This window comes from Carlito syrichta, unplaced genomic scaffold (genome assembly GCF_000164805.1).
Source record: "Carlito syrichta isolate Samal-C Ts95f unplaced genomic scaffold, Tarsius_syrichta-2.0.1 Scaffold303662, whole genome shotgun sequence".
NCBI classification, from domain to species: Eukaryota; Metazoa; Chordata; class Mammalia; order Primates; family Tarsiidae; genus Carlito; species Carlito syrichta.
The window spans coordinates 69,930-81,312 of NW_007247758.1; positions in this window are offsets into that span (position 1 = coordinate 69,930).

Here is an 11,383-nt window from a genome sequence, read left to right on the forward strand (position 1 = left end):
GTGGCCGGGAGCGGCCACTGCACTCCAGTCTGGGCGACAGAGTGAGACTCCAACTCAAAAAAAAAAAAACAACAAAAACAAACAAACAAACAAAAAAAATAAAAAAATAAAGAGGCACAAGTGTGTGACTGTAAACAAGACAGCATATGTCTAGCAAATTATATTTTACTAGAAAATAAATATGTAAAATTGGAGATAGTCAGGCTAGATAGGCTAAAATATTTCCATAGCAAAGCAAGCATTTGACTTTCTTCATGCTGAAAAGAAAATCATTAAATCTGGTAGAGATCAACATAAAACAAGTTATGTACGTGCATGATCAGGGAGATTCTAATAGGCTACCACATAACTATAGTAAATATCCTTTAAAAATGTGTACGTACCATTTTAACTTGGAAAGAAAGAACTACTCTCCAACTTTCCAACATCCTCACACCTTAGATCCAATCATTTATTGTCTTATTGATTTTATTCCTTAAATATATCTTAATTTTATACTATTCTGCATAACTCCTTTGCATACATTTTAGGAAAATATCCAGAGTCCATACAATTAGTGGTCTTCTACTTCTGAGGAAGGAGTAGGATAAATTAGAAAATTGCATCTTAGAAACATAAGTACATATAGTCTGTTCAGAATTGATTTTGACCACATCAATAGGCTACTGGTAAGAAGGACCCCCCAGAAGACAGAAAACAAAGAACAGCAGTCTACCTTTGGGGAAAAGGAAAGATGAGGGAGATAGACCTTCTCTAATAAACACGTGCAGTTGGAAGCCTAAACACCAAGGGAGGAGCAGAATAATTGAGATAAAACTTTAGACAAATTAGTCCTCATACTAAGCACAAAGTAAACCCAGGAGAATCAGAAGCTGGTAGTCAGTTCACTTTCTGCCTAGCTCAACTTCATTCTCCAAATTAATGGCTTAGGAGAAGAAGAAGAATGCATATTTCAAGACCTAGTTATCATTTACCTCAGGCTCTAATGTTCCATATAGTGTATGCAATAAAAATTATGAAACACAAAAATGGAAAAAAAAAGTACACAATATCTAGAGATAAAGCTACCAACAGAAAAGATACATTCATAAGGAATTCACACATCAGAAATATAGAAAAGTAATTTAAAATAACTATTATTAATATATTAATGTTTCCATAAAGTATTTTATCAGACAACTCAAAACAAGCAAAAAAAGTCCAATGAAAATATGAAAAAAAATCCATCAGAAATATTAAAAATAAAGAACACTGTGACAGAGGTTAAAAATGTCTTAGATAAACTCATTTATGGATTCAAAATGGCTGAAAAAAGAATAAGTGAACTTGAAGATAGGTTGAAAAATATTACTCAAGCTGAACAGCAAAGAGGAGAATATAGTTACAAAAAAAAAAAGACAAAACAAGTAGAACAGAGCTCCAAAAGTTATGGAACAATATCAAGTGACCTACCATATGTAACTTTGAAACTAGGAAAAAGAAGATAAAAAGAATGTAGCAGAAAAAAATACGTGAGGAGATAGTGGCTAAGGATTTCCCAAGAATAATGAAACACAGTAAGCCATGTATCCAAGAAGCTCAAAGAACTCCAAGCAGGATTAATTCCATAATATACACAAATCACACACAAATTGTTGAAAAATAAATATAAAGAAAATTGTGAAGTCGTATAAGAGGAAGAAAGACACACTGCATGTACAAAAACAAAGACAAAAATTGGGACAGATTTCTTATCAAAAATTATATAACGCAGAAGATGATTAAGTGTTATCTAAAGTTCTGAAGGAAAAAGCAGATGCCTATCAATCCAGAATTCAAAATAGAGTGAAAATATCCAATGAAAGTGCATATTTAAAATGACAAAAAGAAAATGAGTTTTCTGCTTCAAAATGACTGACTAGAGACATCTGACATATGCCTTCTCCAGAAAAAAAGAACCAAAATTGCAAATAGATAATTATACTTCTAACAGAACATCTAGAAGAGAACACTGAAGTTCAACTGAGATGCCACGGGAATCATTTGAGGCATAGAAATAAAAGGAATTGAGTGGCCACCTTTGTTGGCTGGGACCATGGAGTGTCTCCCTGTTGCACAGAAAGGGTAAGTGGGAATGTAAATTAGTGTAGCCACTGTGGACAGCAATATGGAGAATTCTCAAAAAAAAAAAAACCTTAAAAAATAAAAATATTGATTCTTCCGATCCATGAGCATGGGATATTTTTCCACTTGTTTGTGTCAACTTTGATTTCTTTGAGCAGTGTTTTGTAGTTTTCCTTGTAAAGGTCTTTCACGTCTCTGGTTAGGAAGATGCCAAGGTATTCCTTTTTTTTTGTGGCTATTGTGAATGGAATTGTGTTTTTTATTTGGGTTTCTGTTTGTTTATTATTGGTGTAGAGAAATGCGATTGTCTTTTGTACATTTATTTTGTATCCTGAGACTTTGCCAAAGGTCTTTATCAGTGTAAGGAGGTTTTTGACAGATTCTCTTGGGTTTTCAAGGTATACAATCATGTCGTCTGCAAAGAGAGATAACTTGACTTCCTCTTTTCCTATTTGGATACCCCTGATTGCCTTCTCTTCTCTGATAAAAAAAAAAAAAAAAATGGCCTACCCCATGACCCGGACCTTTTCATATGTAGTTTGTGCCCTAGAAAAAAAATAAAATAAAATAAAATAAAATAAAATAAAAATAAAACTACCATATAATCCAATCATCCCACTGCTAGGTACATATATAAAGGAAAAAAATCAGTATATCGAAGAGATTTCTGTACTCAACTGCATGTTTATTGCAGCACTATATAATAAAGATACAGAATTAACTTACGTGTCCACCAATAGATGAATGGCTCAAAATACATGGTATATGTACATGATGGAATACTATTCATTCATATAAAAGACAGATATCACATGCTCTTTCTTATGAGATTAGCTTTTTTAGTTGATTTCATAAAAGCAAAGAGGAGAATGATAGATACTAAAGGCTGAGAATGGTGGATAGATGAATGGTGAGATGAAGAGTTATAGATTAATGAACACAAACACACAGTTACGTAAAAGATATCAGTTTTATTGTTTGACAGCAGAGTAGAATGACTGACTAATGTTAACAACAATGTAGTGCATTTTCAAAACAGCTAGAAGAGAGAACTTGAAATGTTCTCAACATATAGAAATAATAAATACTTAAGATGATAGATGTCTCAAATACCCTGACCTGCTCATTACACATTCTATGGATGTAATAACATTTTAAAAATAAAAACAAATAAATCACTTTAAAAAAATTAAAAACAAATTAGGCACAGTGGCTCGCACCTATAATCTCAGGATTTGGGGAGGCTGAGGTGGAAGGATTGATTGGAGGCAGGAGTTCAAGAAAACCTGGTCAACATTGTGAGGCCCCACCTCTACAAAAAATAATTTAAAAATATTAGCTGGGCATTGTAGTATGCACCTGTTGTCCTAGTTACTCAGGAACCTAAGGTGGGAGAATCACTTGACCCCAGGAGTCTGAGACTAGAGTAAGTTATGATTGTATCATTGTACACTGTCCTCAGAGACAGAGCAACACACTATTTTAAATAAATTTTTAAATTAAATTAATTAAATTAAAATTGATAAAACTTATTAGAAAAAATATGTATTATTAGAAAACAATTATTTTTTGATAGAAAAATAATATTAAAGTAAATTATCCAGGCAGAATAAATATGATGAATAGATAAAAATTGGATCTGTACAAAGAAATGAAAGTTTCCAGAAATAATTAAATTGAAGATAGTAATAAGTCATTGAACTTATGTGTATTTGCTATGAAAGATAATGCACTAAACCAAAAATAATTATATTTTGCTTTGTTTTTAAAAAGCTTTAAGTTAAAAAACAAGCAAACAAACAAAACATTATTAGCTTGGGACTATACCAAAACAAGAAATGAAGGGATGAGCCCATAGGCCAAAGTTTGCCATCTTCTGTGTCAACCATAAGACAACTAGTAGAAAACATTTCTTTTTTTAAAAGAAGAATGAATATATAGTGAAGATAAAATACAAGCATAAAAAATATTTAATGCAGAAGGACAGAAATGAAAAAAGAAACAAAAGACAAATTTATAAATAAAAAAGTTAGCAAAATTGTATTCAGTCGCAATAATTACATTAACTCTTAAAGGTCTAGATACATCAATTAAAAGACAGAGATTGTCAGATTGAATTTTAAAATTAAGAATATATTTATGACTACAAAGAAGATGTCATACAAATTCTAATCTAAAGAAAGCTGTAATGACTAGATTAATAGCACACAAAACAGATTTCAGAATAAAGAATATTATCAAGGGTAAAAGGCATTAAAAAATGATAAAAGGACCAATTTTCCAAGAGGACATAATAATCCCAAATGTCTATGAACTGGATGACATATTCAAAATACATAAAGCAAAAGTGATAGCATGGAAGAGACCCCTATAAAAATCCACAGTTATAACTAAGGACTTTAACACATCTTTCTCATTAATCAATTAAACACGTTGACAGAAAATCAGTTAGGAAATAGAAGACCTGAGCAACTATATCAAACAACTTAATCTAATTGACATTTAAAAAGCACTCCACTTGACAACAGGAGAAGAAAATGATACATATATAGTCAATTGATTTCAGCAAATGTGTAAAGTCAGTTCAACAACAGAAAAATAGTCTTTTCAACAAATGGTGCTGAAACAATTGAGCATCTGTATACTAAAAAATATTTTAAAAGAAATAGAGACTTGACCTTAACTTCACACCACATATAAATATTAAACCAAAATAAATTATAGATCTATATGTACAACCTAAATATATATAAACATAAATTCTAGAATAAATCATAGGTGAAATTCTTAGTGACCTCCTCTTGTGTCAGAAGTTGGCAAACTACTACCTGCAAGTCAAATAAGTTTCATCATCTGTTTTTGTAAATAAAGCTTATTGAAACAACTACTCCCATTCATTTACTTATTGAACTTATAGAACTTTCATTTTTTGTAGTTAATGTAATTATTATTGTAGAAAACAAAAAATTAACAACTCATAGACAACAAAATGCATTAGTTTTTCTATAGATGAATAAAACCAACTAGATAATATAATGTAAAATAAAATACCATGTTTCTCTAGTAATATATATTAAAATAAACCATCAGAGAATTCATAGGAATGTTACTGAAAAGCTTTTTAAAAAACGTGTTAAAAAAAGTAAACCTTAGTTATAAAACCAGTATGGGTACAGTAGACAAATCAAGCAGAATAAAGAGCCCCAAAACACATCAATCTATATATTTTAGTACTTAATATATAGATAACTTGGTACTACAAAGCAGCAAGAAATAGAAGATTGCTTAACAGTGAACTTAAGATAAATGTTCAATTTTTGAAGAAAATAAGTTATCTTTCTGCATTGGATTAACACCTAAAAGTGAAAAATGAAGATATAATATAAATAGAAGAAAACATGAGGCATATGGCAATGACTTAGAATTGGGAGATAAAATTTCAAATAGGAACAAAAATTTTTAGAGAATCAAAAGTTATGGCTCATATTTAGGTTCTGTGCTTACAGAAGACAGCGTCAATGTTAAAAAGTTGATATAAATCCAAAAGGAGATGCTTTCATGACAAAACCCCTGAAGAAAAAGTCTAGAATCTACAAATAATTCCTGGACATCCATAAACAAAATAGAGGCACAACAAGTCTTAAAAATGAAGAACCTGCATGAAAGAAAGAATGAAAGAAAGAAAGAAAGAAAGAAAGAAAGAAAGAAAGAAAGAAAGAAAGAAAGAAAGAAAGAAAGAAAGAAACTAAACAACAAGGAAAACAATGCACCATGATCAAATTCCCTGGTAATCAGAAAATTGCAAATTAAAATAACAATGAAAAAGTGTCTTTAAAACATAGGAATAATAAAATAAAATATATGGGCAATACAAAATTAATTAAGACATAGTATGTAACATTAGTACAAGAAGATACAGCTATTCTGGAATGAAATCCAGTGCTAATTAATGAGATTAAGAATATGTCTGTAATACAGTTCAGTCACCACCTCTGGTTAAATATATGTCTTAGAAAAATTCCAACATGTGTCCACAACAGAATATAAATGAGAACACTCATCAAAGAACTGTTTGTGTTAGAAGGAGTTGTAGGCAGCCATGATGTTCCTCACCAGAGAAATGCAAACCATAAGTATACTATGAAATAATCTGCAACAATCAGAGCAATGGAAGAGATGAACACAAAGCAGTATGAGTAGATCAAGACAGTGCTACATGCACAAAATTAGAAATAGAGCGAAATGTATGTAAATGTAAAACACAACGACACAGAAAAGTACTACATAGTTGAGTGCATATTTAAGGACTATGGTCAAAAGATTACTGTAGATGGCTATGGGGTGCAGAGAACGAGGATTAAAGAGAAGAAAATATAAAATAAATACATTTGAAATGATGGCATAGCAATTTACTTGAGCATCATTAAAATTAAATAGTACTAATTAAAGTATAGACTTCTGTTAAGTAATATAATGTCCTAAAAGCAAATAATTACATAGGATTTGCAGACTTAATACTTGGAAGATTCTAATCATTAGCTGATAACTACTGTGGCTGCTTATTACATTCTCTTTAGTTTGTTTTTACTATAAAGACAAAATAGCTGCTTTTTGTTTATTTTCATTTTTTCTTCTCCTGGCTTAGTTTTGTATACAATACATTCCTAAGGGCAGTGTTTCTTCTTACACAGCATTTTTCACAGTCTTGAATAATAAATTTATTTTCTCAGCACATATAACCTTATTAGGGAGACTTGAAAACTTGAAACATGTCCCAATCCTTCCTTAGTTCTACAAACATGCAGTAAAGGTGTCTTAGCCAACCTTGTTTTCTTTACAATAAGGACCTTGAGCATATATATAGTAGTCATGCAAAGAAATGGAAGTTTACTTAATGGGCTGGAGATATTTTTGTCAAGACACGGACTTTGGTTAAGCATATACTAAAGGTTATGTTATCATCTTTAAATGTTTAAATATTATAGAAGAATTAAATTAAAACATCCGTAATAATTTAACTTACATCTATATTTTAAACTTTTTAGCCTTTTTTTTTCCTTTTAAATTCCCCCTTCTGGATTTCAAGCAAGATTATAACCCAATGTTATTGGTTTAATAATAGTAAATTATGATGGCAGGACACTTAACAAATGCCACTATATGTGAAACAGAATGTAATATGATTTTAGATCTAGAAATCACTGGTGGTGAGCAGAGTGCGAATAAATATCAAATGTCTTCTCTTTAGCACTAAATATAAAATGTTCCAAATCGTCATATCCAACTCTAGATGTTAACTTAAATGTAAATGCACATATTGAATGCAATAGTGGGATAGCAAACAGAATTCATAACAGAACAAGTAATATGATCGGGAATGCTGTTTACTGAATTTTTTAATGCCAAGAAATAGCAAATGGAATTGGTCTTTAAAAACATATACCGTTGGGTACTTAGGGTACTAGAAAAGATAGAGCTAATTTGGATTGCATTTAAATTTCAACATTGTAACAAAGGAGGGTAAGGTAAGAAGTCACTTTACCTAGGCAATGTTACTAAAACAGAATCTAACACACTGGTTCCAAATCCTTAATATATCTATCTACCTCAAAGCATACTTTCAAGTCTATCGTTAGCCTACTTGCTAGAATGTCTAGCAAGAGGAGTTCACTTTCTTGATTCGGAAACAATAATAATTAAGACCACAGAGTGAGTCTTGTTATGCTTTATGAGAACCAACATTTTACAGCATAACAATTGCTATTTTATCTCAGACATTTGACATGTTTGTAGATTTACTGGAGATTTACCAGGATCATTTAGAGTTCTAAATTTTTCATCAAATTCTGAGACAAAAGCACAGTAATGAGACTCAAGTGCAAAGTCTCTATAGATCTTATCTTGAATAAAACAACCTTAATCTCAAGAAACTCATAATTTTTATTTTCTACTTGTCCTTTACTGTTCTATATTTTGTTATTATTTTCTCAAGTAGTCTAAAGCTATTCTCAATAAGATGCTGGCTATATCAGAATTGATCCTTAAATATCCCTTGATACAGCTCAATAAATTATGGTACATATTTAAACAACAGAATGGCTTGGCATTATTAAAAAGAATGTGTAGATCTATCTGTTTTTGTTGTGAAATGTTCTTTAAAGCTTAGAAGAGTCTACATTGTATGATTTATACTGGGTTTTGAAAAATGGATTTGTATATCTACCTGGAGATAAATATAGAAATAAAGATATTATTTTTAAATAAATGCCGAGGGCCAAGTGTGCTGGCTCATGCCTATAATTCCAGCACTTTGGGAAGCCGAGGTGAGAGGATTGACTGAGTCCAGGGGTTTGAGCCCAGCCTGGGCAACTTGGCGAAACCTCATCTCCACAATAAATCAGAAAAATTTAGCTGGGCTTGGTGTACACCTGTAGTTCCAACTACTTGAAGGCAGAGGCAGAAGGATCGCCTAAGTCCCTCAGCTCCAGGCTGCAGTGGCCATGAGTATGCCACTGCACTCCAACCTGGGCAACAGAGTGAGAGACTCCAACTCAAAAATAAATACATAAATAATGGTGCATGCATATTACTATTCTAGAAAGATGATAAGGTAAAGTTGATGGTGAATAATTTTAAGAATAAAAAATAGTGTCAGAGAAATAGAAGGGAGACATGTTTGCTTGCCATTTTGTTCCATTTTATACTGTTTGACATACTTGGCAGATGATTATGTTCATTTTAGTTAAAGTTAGACATTGAGATTATCTAGATGGAGAGATTATGGGCTATTTTAATTTTATTCTCTGTACTTAAAAAACAACACGAATTAAAGTTTTGGCAAGCAGGGAAGAAGACAGAAAAGAAGGAAGGAAAAGATTTTTAAAAAGAAGAGGGAAGATAATAAACTGAAGCATGCTTTCTTTTTTATTTTAAAGATGTGGGGTACAATTCAGGGTTAGATATAAAAATGGTCATTGTACAGGTAAAGTTGGGCCCTCACTTTGGTCCCTACATCACAAGAATGCTCTTAAAGTAAATGTAGATTTTTTCCCTATTCTGAAGTGCCCTGGGAGAGACTCAGACAGAATTGTAGAGGCAAATGTAGTTTTAAGAAATTTTTAAATCACTGTTACTCTTGGCTGGTTATTAGAGCAGAACTTTTAAGTTAAATTTTCTTGATCCCAATCCACTATCTCATGTCAATCTTTTTTAGTCTTTTAATGACTTCTCACCAAAATACTAAATATCTGACAATTTCTTTTACATAAATCACTGCAGGAAATCTTATAAGTATTTTATTTAAATACACGCCAACAAAGACTTTATAATGAAGTGTTCAGCATTGTTTAACGGAACATAAACAATCATAAACAGTGCAGAATTTGAAAGGACATTCTGCTTGTAGAAATCACCATTTGGTATTCTAACCAGGTATTCTTTTTTAAAATAAAATTTGACAATAATATTTGCTTAGAAAAATCTGAAAATTAACTTTTTGTAATAAAATATATCAATATGCTACAGTGCCTAGTTTTGATGTTTATAAAAAAAATCTTCTTTCCTAACTCGTCAATTATTTTATATTTGCACATACATTTGGAAAATCTTCTTCCAGCAAGATGTATAAAACACATGCATATAAGTATGCATTTTTTATCCTTCTAGCAAATTTATCCTAAAAAAATAGTCAATTATATATTTTAACAGTAATGTGGAAATAGATTGCAGCATTGCTCATAATATTGACTATTTAAAAATGATCAAAATATCTAATGAATTAGTATTGGTTTTAGAAAGTATGCTATGAACAATTATATAATCATTACAAGTCAAGAAACAGAGCAACATTATTGCCAGATAAACAAATTCTTATTTTTTTAAAACAAAAATAGATATATACATTAAAAATCTGAAAAAAATATAAATTAAGATGCTCTTCATGTTTGTTTCTAATTAGTAGGATTAATTATTTTTTCCTTTTTCATGTGTATATTATTTAGTTATTCTACAATAAGCTTTTACTTTTTGGGTAAAAAAATACAGTAAAAAGAAATACACTTCATAGTTTACTAAATTGAAAATATATTGACACATATCTCTGAAACGAAATATGATTTCTTCTACTTTCCTCGTTCATAAAGTCTCACTAAAGCATCACCTGCTCTGAGAAGGCCCTCCTGAGTGTTGCAGCTTAATTTGATCATACTTTGACTCTATTTTGCTTGCCTTTATTTTTAAACATTTTCTGTCAAAATGAGAGCCAGTGTTTAACGACAAGCCTAATTCTTCACTAAATTCCTTAAAAACTAGGACTATATTTCCATTGCCTAAGAATAATCTGACAATTATTATTTCTTTAGTATGACTTAAATCCAAAAATGCAAGAGTCCAAACCAGTCAATGTGTAACAATTTATAGATAATAACACAAGCAGTCTGTCTGTAAATAGCTTCTACAAAGAAAAAATCTTGAAAATACAGTGTGTTTAAAAGCTATCAGTCATTGAGTAATTTGGGGGGGTTATATTCATAGTGACAGGATAAAAACAATACAATTGCTTATTAAGAGTTGTGCATGCAAGATATAACTCAAGTCATTATTGATGGAACAGATCAATAATAAATAAATATAATATTAAAGTTATGTTTGACAATATCCCTTTAAAAGTTTGCAAACACTGGGCCAGCCATTTGCCTGTTGTTGTCATATCTATTCTCAGTTTTTTACTTTATCTGCTTTGTACCTCAAGGAACTACTTCTATGCAGATTTTTTTGCTAACTGACGTAGGTTTGGTCAATGGTAGGCACTAGCAGAATATCAGAGATTGGGAAAAGGAGGAGAGAAACCAAAGAACACCTTCTTTCCTGCTCTGCCACTCTTCTTATCACAAGTGTCTAAATCTCCTCACTAGCTCCAACTCCTGCCAGATAGTTTCTCTTTCCATGTTCATAATGCCTACCTGGCAATCTTTATCATGATTCTAGATCTCCTAGAAAGATCCTGGCTTCCAGATTCTGGTAACAATATTTCTTTTTATTTCTCCCAAACCTAGGAGTGTTCATGTGGTTCCTGCTGTTTAGTATTATTCAGATTGCTCTATTAGTTTTTCAACTCTTCTATTACACATATAATCAATTTCCTGAATCAAATTCTCTGTTTGAAATAACTAGGATCATTTTTCTTATCCGAATATCTTTCAATACAGCAACCAGAGTTTCTTTCAAGTTACAATGGAAGCTGGTGGGCAAAATGCCTTTTTCTAAAGTTCTATTTAGTAAT